We start from the raw sequence: 10,973 nt of genomic DNA, 5'->3' as shown, positions 1-10,973 counted from the left end.
TGTCTGTCTGTTTATGTCTGCCTGCCTGTTTACGAAACCTGCCTGTACCTGGGGCCTATTGCACAAAACTAGGATAAGGGATTAAGCCGGGATATCTTGGTTATCCTGGCTCAATTTATCCGTGATCCAGTTGCACAAAAGCGGGATGGGGGCAGCAGGATATGTTATGGTATAAGTTACCATGGCGACTTATTCTGTGGAGCTAGCCTGCTCCAGACCAGGCTAAATTCCAGGATCTATTTAATCTCATCCCTTATCTCAGTCAACAGTCACCGCGAACGGAAACCAAGAGTTATTCCACTGCCCCACTACACGTTTTTACATACAATTATTACACCCACTGTTATTATTTAAACGTTTCATCATTCATTTCAATCATTTTGGATAAATTATGATTTTAGATGATGTTTCAATCATTCGATAATTTACATTTTCCCAAATTGCAGCATACACACCTTCACCGCATTCCGTTCTATATTAGGCTAGGCCACTGTTACCATAACTTCATAGAACAGTTAAAGTAGCTGTGTCTCGACGTTGTTTGGCAACCATTCAGATAGAGGAAATATATTAATTGGCGGAAGAATGATAATCTAGGAATAACTCGTTATATTCATAGTTGCTGTGCCTTTAGGCCTACTTTATGAAACTTTGCCAGGTAGTTATAGCAACAGTTTCAGAAAACCAATAAGCCACTCGAGTCCGTAGGTTAGGCTTACACTGATTCTACAACAGGGGTATACAGGCACTCCGCGCTCTGCGGTTTTAGAATCAGTGCAACCTATGGCCTCGGGGCTTATTGCTTAAATATAAAATCACGGAATATTGGGGCCACAGAGCAAGCAAATAAATCCGACTTTGAGAATAAACTCATAATATTGTAACCCTTTGTTTTACAGGACAGTTGTTAAAATGAAGGCTGTGGAGCATTTCGTGGAATCGTACTTCAGCAGGCCCATAGGTTTCACAAAGGACATTAATCGTTATGACACAACAGTAGGCCATCACATTGTCATAAGTCTCATGACTAAAAAGAATATGCATCTTTCCCGCAGAAAGAACCAGTGTCGTCATGACTTTTCCTCCTTCCTCAGTGTGGCCCTACAAGCCTACTCCTTCTAAAATAGGCTACATAAATATAAATACACATCAACGTGTAATTATGTTCCTTTATTGAATAAGGATAAAACAACATCAGTACCTTTCAAAACCAAAGTCACACAAGCAAGCTTGCAACGCACAGTGCAACACATAGTATACAGCACAAACATCATGAGGCCAAATCAATATAAATCAAATAAAAAGAAAAACACACATTTGTCTGCCACTGCAGGACATATTTAACTGACATTTCAAGCACGCAATTTAACGGAAATAATTGAGCACATATTGGTCCCTCACTAGCCGACCACTGTCGTCATCAGGGAAGATGGCAGGGTTGTCCCAGTCCATGGCTGGTGGCACTCTGGGGGGCCCTCTCCTTCCTCAGGCAAGCTACATTATGGAGGACCGCACATGCCACAGTAATGTCACATGCCCTCGAAGGGCTGACCCTTAATGTGTGCAGACACTGGAAGCGTGCCTTCAGGAGGCCAAAGGTCATTTCAACTGTGGCCCTGGTCCTGGCATGGGCATGGTTGTAGGCCTGCTGTGCTTCCTGGGGGTCTGTAAAGGGTGTCAGGAGAAAAGGCCGGCAGCCATACCCCTTGTCTCCCAGCAACACACCAACACAACACAAAATCTCATCATTACAACCTCAGAGTGATGTTCTCCACACAGCCATGATGTAAAAAGTGGTTATTAATAGGGGTTGTGTGGCTCACCTTGTGATAGGCGCTGATGGATGTCAGAGGTCCGAAAGACTCTGGAGTCATGGACTGAACCAGGCCATTTTGCCACAACATTGCTGATTAGACAGTCAGCATTGCAGACCATCTGAAATCATTAGATGAGGACCATTAAACCAATCAATGCACATAAAAGGAGATTTGCTACATGACTCATTTATTCATGTTATTTTATCCCCTTCCGCTATTGATCCCCCCACCCCCCTCCAGACTGAGGCACAGAAATACTACCATGTGTGGCAATTACAGTTTCTATTCTATTCACAGGCAATGGACAATATCAAAAGGTTCTGCTCACCTGAACATTGATGCTGTGGAAGGATTTTCGATTCACATAATCCGCCTCATTGGCACCTGAGGGGGATTTGATCCTTATGTGAGTGCAGTCCAATGCACCAATGACATTGGGGAAACCTGTAACACAGGGGTGGGCAAACTTTTTGGCTCACAGTCGCTTTAATTCACGTTTATTTCTCAATGATCTTCTGCCTGCTACGGTATGGCCCTCTCACACTTTTTAAATGGTCAGTAGTGGGAACTACTGCTGCCTTCATGATTTCCTTTTAAAAGTTTCTTATAAGAAGGAGATATCAATTATCAACAATGACAAGCCAGCTGGAACCTGCGGCTCTCTCTCCCTATCGTGAGAGCAGACGCGTTCCCAATTAAATGGATCGCATATTCACGTTAGATCTGCTGCAAAGGAGATAACTAAGAGTTAACTTAGTTTAACATGATGTTTTCACATTGACATTGTAAACGTTCTCTAAGGAGAGTGAAAAGCAGTTTGCAGTAAAGCTAACCAATGTCGTCTCTATCGCAGGAAAAAAATAGCGAGCAGCCTGATAACCAAATGAAATGCTCAGCGGGCCGGATGAAAGTGCGTGGCGGGCCGGATCCGCCCACCCTGTAACACAAAGTAATGATATCCTACTATGAGTGTTAACAGTTGTCCTGTAATTTGTAGATCATCTTACCTGCAATCCTATAAAACTCCTCTTTGATGTCACGGAGTCTTCTGTGGCCAGGGAAGGTGATGAACACATCTGATAATGCTGTGATTGCCACACACACTCCTTATGGTGCGGCAAACTGTGGCCTTGTTAAGCCGTTCTGCATCCCCCACGGAGTAAAGGAAGGCTCCACACTCAGTGCATGGCTCCGTGCTGTGTGGTTTTGAATCCTGGGACCCAGCAGTCTGCACAAATACCTGATTCCATCTGCTGAGAACCTGTACCTCTCATGTAGATGGTCATCAGGGAAGGCCAGTGGGTCCAACTGGTCCCTGAACACCCTCTCCCGCCTGAAGGCCCTCCTGAGCACAAGTGCTTCTTCATCCACCACATCTTGCAGGAATGGACACGCCATTGTCAGAGCAGAAAGGAACCCACCATTCTGGGCCTTCATATGGGTGCTAGGTGTGTGTGTGTGGGGGGGTACGGGGGCGGGTCCCCCTCTATTGTGACCACCTGTATAGGCTGTTACATTCCTATTATGTCGTTAGGCTGATGTAACCGCAAATGGGGCACATATTTGGCAAAATCTATCTTGCTGAATTGTTATATATAACTATATGATTGCTGGGGGCCAAACAAAAAAGGAATTCGACTAAAGATGCCGCTGGTCTAGTGTTTTCACAATGGGAGCTCATATGTCATGCCCTACACGCTGCAAATTAACTGGCTCACTTCACAAGGATTTCCTTTTTCTTTTTATTATTATTTAAAGGTGCGTCATCTTTTATTTAACATGCATCGTTTTATTATTTCATCTTCATCTTCTTGGAGCTGGGGGAGGACAGGAGAATGATGATTAATACATTATACATTTGTGTTACAGTTAGCATACAGTGTGCATTGAAGGCATGACTCGCCTCCCGCTCAAGTTTTTGGATGTCAAGGTCCAGTTTTCGAATGGTCCTCTTTTTGATTTCAACCTCCAGTGCAAGGTTTTCCATCTTTTTCTTCTTGTACTTTATTTCTACATCTGCCAGTTGTATTTGGCGCTGGAGGTGCTTGCCATACAACTGTCTGACAGCTTGTGAGTTCTGTGAATGCATGACAGTTAGCACAGCGGGAATCCTGCACGATTGAGTGACCCTCCATTAATACTCACTATATTGCCAGGCAGGCTTTCCCCCTGTACAGCATCTGGGTCCTGTTACAGAAATGAGATTTAGTGATTGTGTGGCCTCCAAATGATGACTCCGCACCATTGTAGACTGAATAGTACTTTCACAGGCTTGACATGATACCTCATGCCTCCTGGAGTCCACAGAGATGGTCTCATCATAATCATCATAGCGGTCATGTGCTGTTGCTGCTGCACTGGTGCCTTCACCCCATCACATTTAATCGGATTAATATTGAAGCTAGTAGACAACACATGCCAGGCCTACTGTATGCCTTTGATGGAGTACTCACTGGATCAGCATCGTCTGGTGCTTGTGGCTCTAATAGCAACACAGTGCTGCCAGAAACTGCAAGGCAATAGTCAAACCAAGGTCAGACTGTCCAAATGGATTCAATATCAATGTAGTTGTATCCCATGTACAGCTGGAAGGACATACCTTGTATGAAGCTGGTGGCATCTCAGGAGGGACATATGCCCGTCTCTGTCCCCCCAGGGATGCCCTCCAACACAGGCCTGCCTTTATTAAGCTCTAAGGCTAAGTCCTCTGCTGGGGTGAGGTCCGCTTTTGGAGACCCACCACCTGTGCCTTGTTGGTGGGTTTTCTTTTTCACTGCTAAAACAGTACAGACAATGTGTGAGAAGGCACCTTCTGGGTACAATATATGCTTGTGCATAGTTAAGTATTAGTCAGGGCCCTTACCATTCTGCAGGATGTTCTTATATTTGATTTTGACTTGCTGCCACGTCCGCTTTGGCCCAGTCATGTTTAGTCTACATCACACACACACACACACAGAGCAAACATAAGAAAAGAGACACTTTATCCCACAAGGAAATTCAATGGCGTCAGTGAGCAATTAAGCGGCCTTGGGTCCTTTGAAAGACGCTATATAAATAGCAGTGATTATTATTATTATTGGCTCATCTATTTATGAAAGACTTACAGTCTGATGGAGTTACATTTACACAATTTCACTAATATCTGCACTCCATTTCGATTCATAATTCAACTGATTCATAATCAGTGTACAACCGCGTTTTTAGATACGTGAATTAACTATTTAGATTGTAATTGCGATGTTTCAGCGTTCAGTGTACACTACTTACGCATTCAGGCGGTCGGCAATACTTTGCCACGCTTTTTCCCTGTGTTTGATCACTGTGGCAGTGTTGCCTTTTTTCTGGATGATATGCTTTGCATCCTCGTACGCCTCGTACGAGAAGTATGCCGCTCGGTTTGGGTTTGCCATGGTGAATCAGTGAATCTGCGATCGGTGGCGGGGTCTATTTGAGGGAGCCGTGAGCGCGCACTTATCCAGGATAGGTTTCACCTGGCTTGATGAATCCGTGTCTGCTCATCCTGGCTTGCTCGTTGTGCAACCAATTAAGCCTGTACGCTCTTGTTTCGGATTCATTGAGCGCAGCTCAGTAACTTATCCCGGATGTCTTAATTCTGCTTTTGTGCAACGGACCCCTGGACTCTGATAAATCATTTTGATCTGCAACTGATTCCCGTTCTGAGTCGTGACAGTAGCCTAACAAACGTGATCCTGATGGGCACTGACAGCTTTGATCAACATGCCTTATCAGCAACGAATTCCCTGTCGTTCTACAGAATGTTGCATCCTTTGGATTTTACATAACCACTCGCTCATTATTCTCATTATGCACATGATCATTGCCATGCACACATAACTAAAGGACTATGGTACTTTTTGCACCTTCACCATGACACTCACTCCCTTTAGCACCTTACCAGTCCCGGCCCTCGCGTCTTATGCTTGATCACCCTCATGAACATTGGACTTTCTTAATTTAATTTATATAGTGTATTTCGTATTTAGTTTTGTTAGTTTTCTTATCTTTCTTATCTTCTGTCTTTATTGTACAGTGGAGTTTAGTTATATGTTTATACTTATACTTATGTTTACCATTTCTGCTGTAAGTGCATGTTGTGTGTGATGTCTGTATGCTACTGAGACCCTGAATTTCCCCTTGGGGATCAATAAAGTATCTATCAATCTATCAAAACTTTTCCACACCTCAGACTTTGCTTTCTTTGCCGGTGCAACTAAAACACCAGTCACAAGAGGCCAGCCTCTGTTTCACCTCCTAAGCATCCATTTCTGCATCTTTCTCGTAGCTAACCGAAACGCATCACCTGACCGCTCAAGTCATTTAGTGTACCGCGCAAGCCCGAGCCCAGCCCGAGCCCACGTGAAATGATAGAAATGAAGCTCAACAGTGAAGTGCCAAATTTGACAGCCGAGACCTTGGTCATTCCCAAGTGTATGGCGGTCTCCGGTGATGGAAAGCTGCCAACACCCAATTGCGCAATATAAACATTCTCTGCCTTCTCCTTCTAATCGATATTAAACAAAATATTTTCAAAATGAAGGAATGAATTAGGCCTATAGGGCCTAGGCTATTCCGACCGCAGAGAGGAGGGCGTCCATTTCACTCAACATAGGCAAAGTGTCCCAAAATACTTAGAATCAATAGGTGTTGGAAACGCTGACTAATGCGCATTTAATTTATGCGCATTACCACGGATGCGCGTCACTAATTCGCATGAGTTGGATGGAAACACGCTAAATATCTCAGTGCAAACTCAAACATTTTTCGTCTTAATTTTCCACGGTTCAACACATTAGCCTAATACTAGAACATAGTTTGGCTGCAATGGCTTTATTAATTTCTGCCAGTTAGTGCTTTTTCCCCTTTGTATAAGTTATAGGCTACTACATGCATTATTGTGTTTGATACTGAGGATAGCCTATCTGAGACGGTGGTCTGGTTCACATGAGTTACGTTGTGAAATTGAGAATGGCACAGACTAAATCGTTTAGTCTATTTCTTTGTATTGTGAAATTGAAATGAGATATGGACTATTACAATCAATAATATGTTGCATATACTGTACTGCGCAAAAGCGCCACTTGCGCCTAGGTTATTTCACTATTGTATCGCCTTGTTAGGCTATGCGCGGGGTGTGCCAACTTTTTATGAGATAGAGAGACCCCCTTAAACACAAAAAGATAATTCGAGCCCTGCTGGTGGCCTTTTCATTTCGTGGACATAATGCTGAATGCACTATTCACTGTCGTAGACGAAATAAACTCTTTTTTTTTGGTCAAAAGTAATTCTGTCTACGTAAATACGGAATGCACCTACACGCATCATTCTGTGAATCCCATTTCAATTTCGTCCACAAAAGTCCACGCAATAGTAACTTAATAACTTAAGAAATGCATTCAGTGACGCTTTCATTCTGTGGACGAAATGCATAATAGAATCACGTACAATAGATTTCGTGAGTCAGTCGTTTACGAAATGAATTATGTGTCACGATAATTTCATTACGTGGACGAAATGCATAACAGAATCACGAAATCCGGTTTGTGACCTGCTACAATACATTTCGTGAGTCAGTAGTTTACGGAATGAATTATGTGTCAGGATAATTTCATTACGTGGACGAAATGCATAACAGAATCACAAAATCAGTTTTGTGACCTGCTACAATACATTTCGTGAGTCAGCAGTTTATGAAATGAATTATGTGTCAGGATAATTTCATTACGTGGACTAAATGCATAACAGAATCACAAAATCAGCTTTGTGACCTGCTACGAAATGCATAAGAGAATCACGAAATCAGTTTTGTTGCACTATGCACAATGACTCAGCCCCCCTCTCTTTCTTTCTTTCTTTCTTTCTTTCTTTCTTTCTTTTTTCTTTCACTGATGTCTTCATTGATGATGACCATAAACTTGTGAACCTTTGATGCATTGTGGTGCAAAGCTATTTGTAAATTAAGCTCGGAAATGATTCTGTAAAAAGTGGTGTTGTATTTCCTTGGGTAAAGATTTAGGGATAAGAAGATTCCAACAAAATGGCCCTGATTCTTTTGCATACGACTGGAAATATACCTTCCCTCGAAATTACTTCTGACATTGCAGCTCAGGCTGAAATGGAAACTAAATTGGAAACAGCTCTGGGTGGGGAATCAACTGCATGTTTCCTCTGAAGGCATGTTTGAACTGGGATAGTTGTCATGTTGAAAGTAATATTTGAAACGTTTATGTGAAATATGCATTGCTGTGTGGATTGTTTTCTTTATTATTTGAATGTTTTGAGTTAAGGAATTTCTCCTCCCCTCCAAATGTAAGGAGACCTCAAATGTATTGTCTGTGATAACTGATATTTTGTTATCAGCGCAACTCATGGAGATTAAGTTAAGCCATTCTGAATATTCTCTTGTTGACTGGAACAATATTCTGATTCTGAATATGACGTCCATTCACTATTTATGAAAATACCCCCTTGGGCAGAACCGCCAACACACTATTGACAAATTAGATTAATTCTAATTCATTCAGGGTAATTGCCCACAGTTGGGGTTCATGCAGAGCGCATGGAGAACTAGATACAATGATGCCAGTGCCCAGTTCATGAACTCACAACCTCTGTCTTTATTTCTTCCTGAACTGACTACACAAATTCACTGTGATATAGATCCACTCGTGGGTTCACAGCTAACCAGATGTCTTATACGGCTATTCAGGATGCTGTAAGTTCCAGTGGATTAAAGCACCGTGTTCAGAGATATGAGGTCACCGTTGAAAAGAATTAATGCCCACTTCCCTTGGCAATAGGTTTTGTGCCTCTGATTCTATTTTTTCTCAGCTGAAGCCACTAAACTAACTATAAAACCCTCAAAAATGAAATATTGTGTGAACTTTCTTGCATCATTTAGCAAGTATAATAAGAAGGAATCATATCATCCACTCTATGTCAAGGTCATCTTCACCCTATTGGGTTCTGTTTTCTAATGATGGCTGCCGGTGGTCTATACACACAGGTCAATGTCTGACTGAGTATTCAGTACATTAGGAATATCAGTTACATCTTCAATTAACATCTTTAGATGTTAATAATGCATCACATAAATTAGTGACTCGATGGAATGCAAACCCTTCACCCTTCATTGTATATGGTCAACAATTTATTCACATCAGGTATATGCAGTTCAGTAATAAGATGTCCAGGCTATTACAAAGTGAACACAAAAACCAGGCAGTAATGTGTGTCCCCTGTCTGTCTGATTAACTGTCTGTCTGTCTGCCTGTCTGTCTGATTAACTGTCTGCCTGTCTGTCGGTCTGCCTGCCTGCCTGTCTGTCTTTCTGTTTGTTTGCTTGTCTGCCTGTTTTTCTCATCATCACCTCTCGTTACTATTGGTATTTCAAATTGACAACCGTCAACAACACAACACTTACCACAACACAACACAACACAACAACTCCGCTCTCCCCCCATGGAGTTTTTAATACATCCTGTCATTTGAGGCCTCGCGCTTGCGTAAGTCATTACGAGTGCGTACGTGAGCTCCTGAAGGGAGCGCGTCTGCTCCCTCCGCTAGCGTATACTGCAGTCTCTGTATCTCTCCCAAATGTCTCGGGGGTGGGTGGGTAGGTGATTGGGGGGTGGGGTGGGAGTGGGTTAATGGATCACAAGGCAGAGGTGCATGTGATGAGCTTGATGCTGGGCTACACAACAGCAGCAGTACTTTGATCATAGGCCCATCAAATAAACAGGGGTTTTGGTTGTGGCACTGTGGTATTAGAAGAAGTCTACATCAGTCTTTCTCTTCAAAATTAAAAAGCGTGAATTGCACAAAACATAAACAACATAAACACAAATAACTAATTTAAATAGGAGATTGAAGAAGGCCGGCAAAAAGTATGAAAGGCCTGCACAAAAATTGACTTCATCCAACTTTTTAATGTGATGAGAAAAATTTGAAATTGAAATGATATTAATCAAATAAGAAATCAATTCACTAGAGGGGGATAGAGTATTCCTACCCGGACAGCAACTTTTTAAGGCTACAAGCAATAAGATCTTCTCAGAGTGCGGCAGAAGTGCTGTTCAACCAAGTAAGAACTGTATTTTGCACACTGGCGCATGGCGTAAAACTCGTTTTCCACCCGCGCAAAGTTTAATTCGGTATTTTGCATGTTTATTTTTTAAACAATGCGCCCAGAGGTGTGGCAATTAACAACCTAGGGAGGGGCCTGGCGCATTGTCTAAAAATCGCTATTGTACAACTGGTCAGAAGTCTATGGCGAGTTGTTTATATGTTATTTTAAGAGAGCATTGTCAACAGTCATATTGGCAGGTGCACGCACCATCCTTCTATCATTCATGAACACACACCAGCGCACGTCCATGCAAAACATTACATATTGCATGATTACAATGGGAAATATAATTAGAATAAAGATATTACGAAATACTGTACATCTCATGATGAGTAGTTATTCACCATCGTTTGCAAATTGGTAATGACGGTTAAAAGTGATTAGGGGAGAGGCGAGAGACACGTATGGAGCACAGCTGTCACGAGATATAAGCAACTCCTCTGCAGGATAAATGTTGTTTTGTTCAGTCATTTGAGAAATATTTGGGTAAGTGTTGCTTTTTTCAGCCTATGTTTTTGATGGTAACCCATTGTCAGTCAATAGTGAAAGTAACTGCATATAACTGTCTTGTCATTGACTGACACCTTGGTGAAGTTAGTTTCACTTTGCCAATGAGTTCAAATAATAGACGAGTGCAAATGCGTGAAGGCTATGCTAGGTTTTAGTAAAGGATGGTTTAGTGGAATGACTATTCCATACGGTCTCGCAAGCAGCCTCCTTCAAATGCGCCGTTGAATGCCAAAATACCGATGCATTTATTTGACATATCGCGCTTTGCGCCGTTAAAGGGAATGACAGATGTCATTCTCATTGGTTTAAATGATGTTATGCCCCAAACACACCCATATGACTGATTAAAAAACCTAGGAACACCTTGTTGCGCCATGCGCTCGACGTTTGATAACGAAACCCCTCCCAATGTGGACTGGACATCCTACTAAATTTGAATAAGCTTTTGACGAGTGACGATGCACTTTAGAATGTCATGATAGGGCCCTAAGAGTTTA

The 10,973-nt window shown here is 42.3% G+C and overlaps 1 pseudogene; it reads right to left on the bottom strand.

Annotated features, from left to right (window-relative positions):
* Positions 1–1,253: 1,253 nt before the first annotated feature.
* LOC121694274 lies at positions 1,254–3,322 on the bottom strand (annotated as a pseudogene).
* Positions 3,323–10,973: the final 7,651 nt, after the last annotated feature.

Source organism: Alosa sapidissima, chromosome 20, assembly GCF_018492685.1.
Source record: "Alosa sapidissima isolate fAloSap1 chromosome 20, fAloSap1.pri, whole genome shotgun sequence".
NCBI lineage: Eukaryota > Metazoa > Chordata > Actinopteri > Clupeiformes > Clupeidae > Alosa > Alosa sapidissima.
Note: the sequence above shows the minus strand (reverse complement) of the source record. Positions and strands in the feature narration are given on the sequence as shown.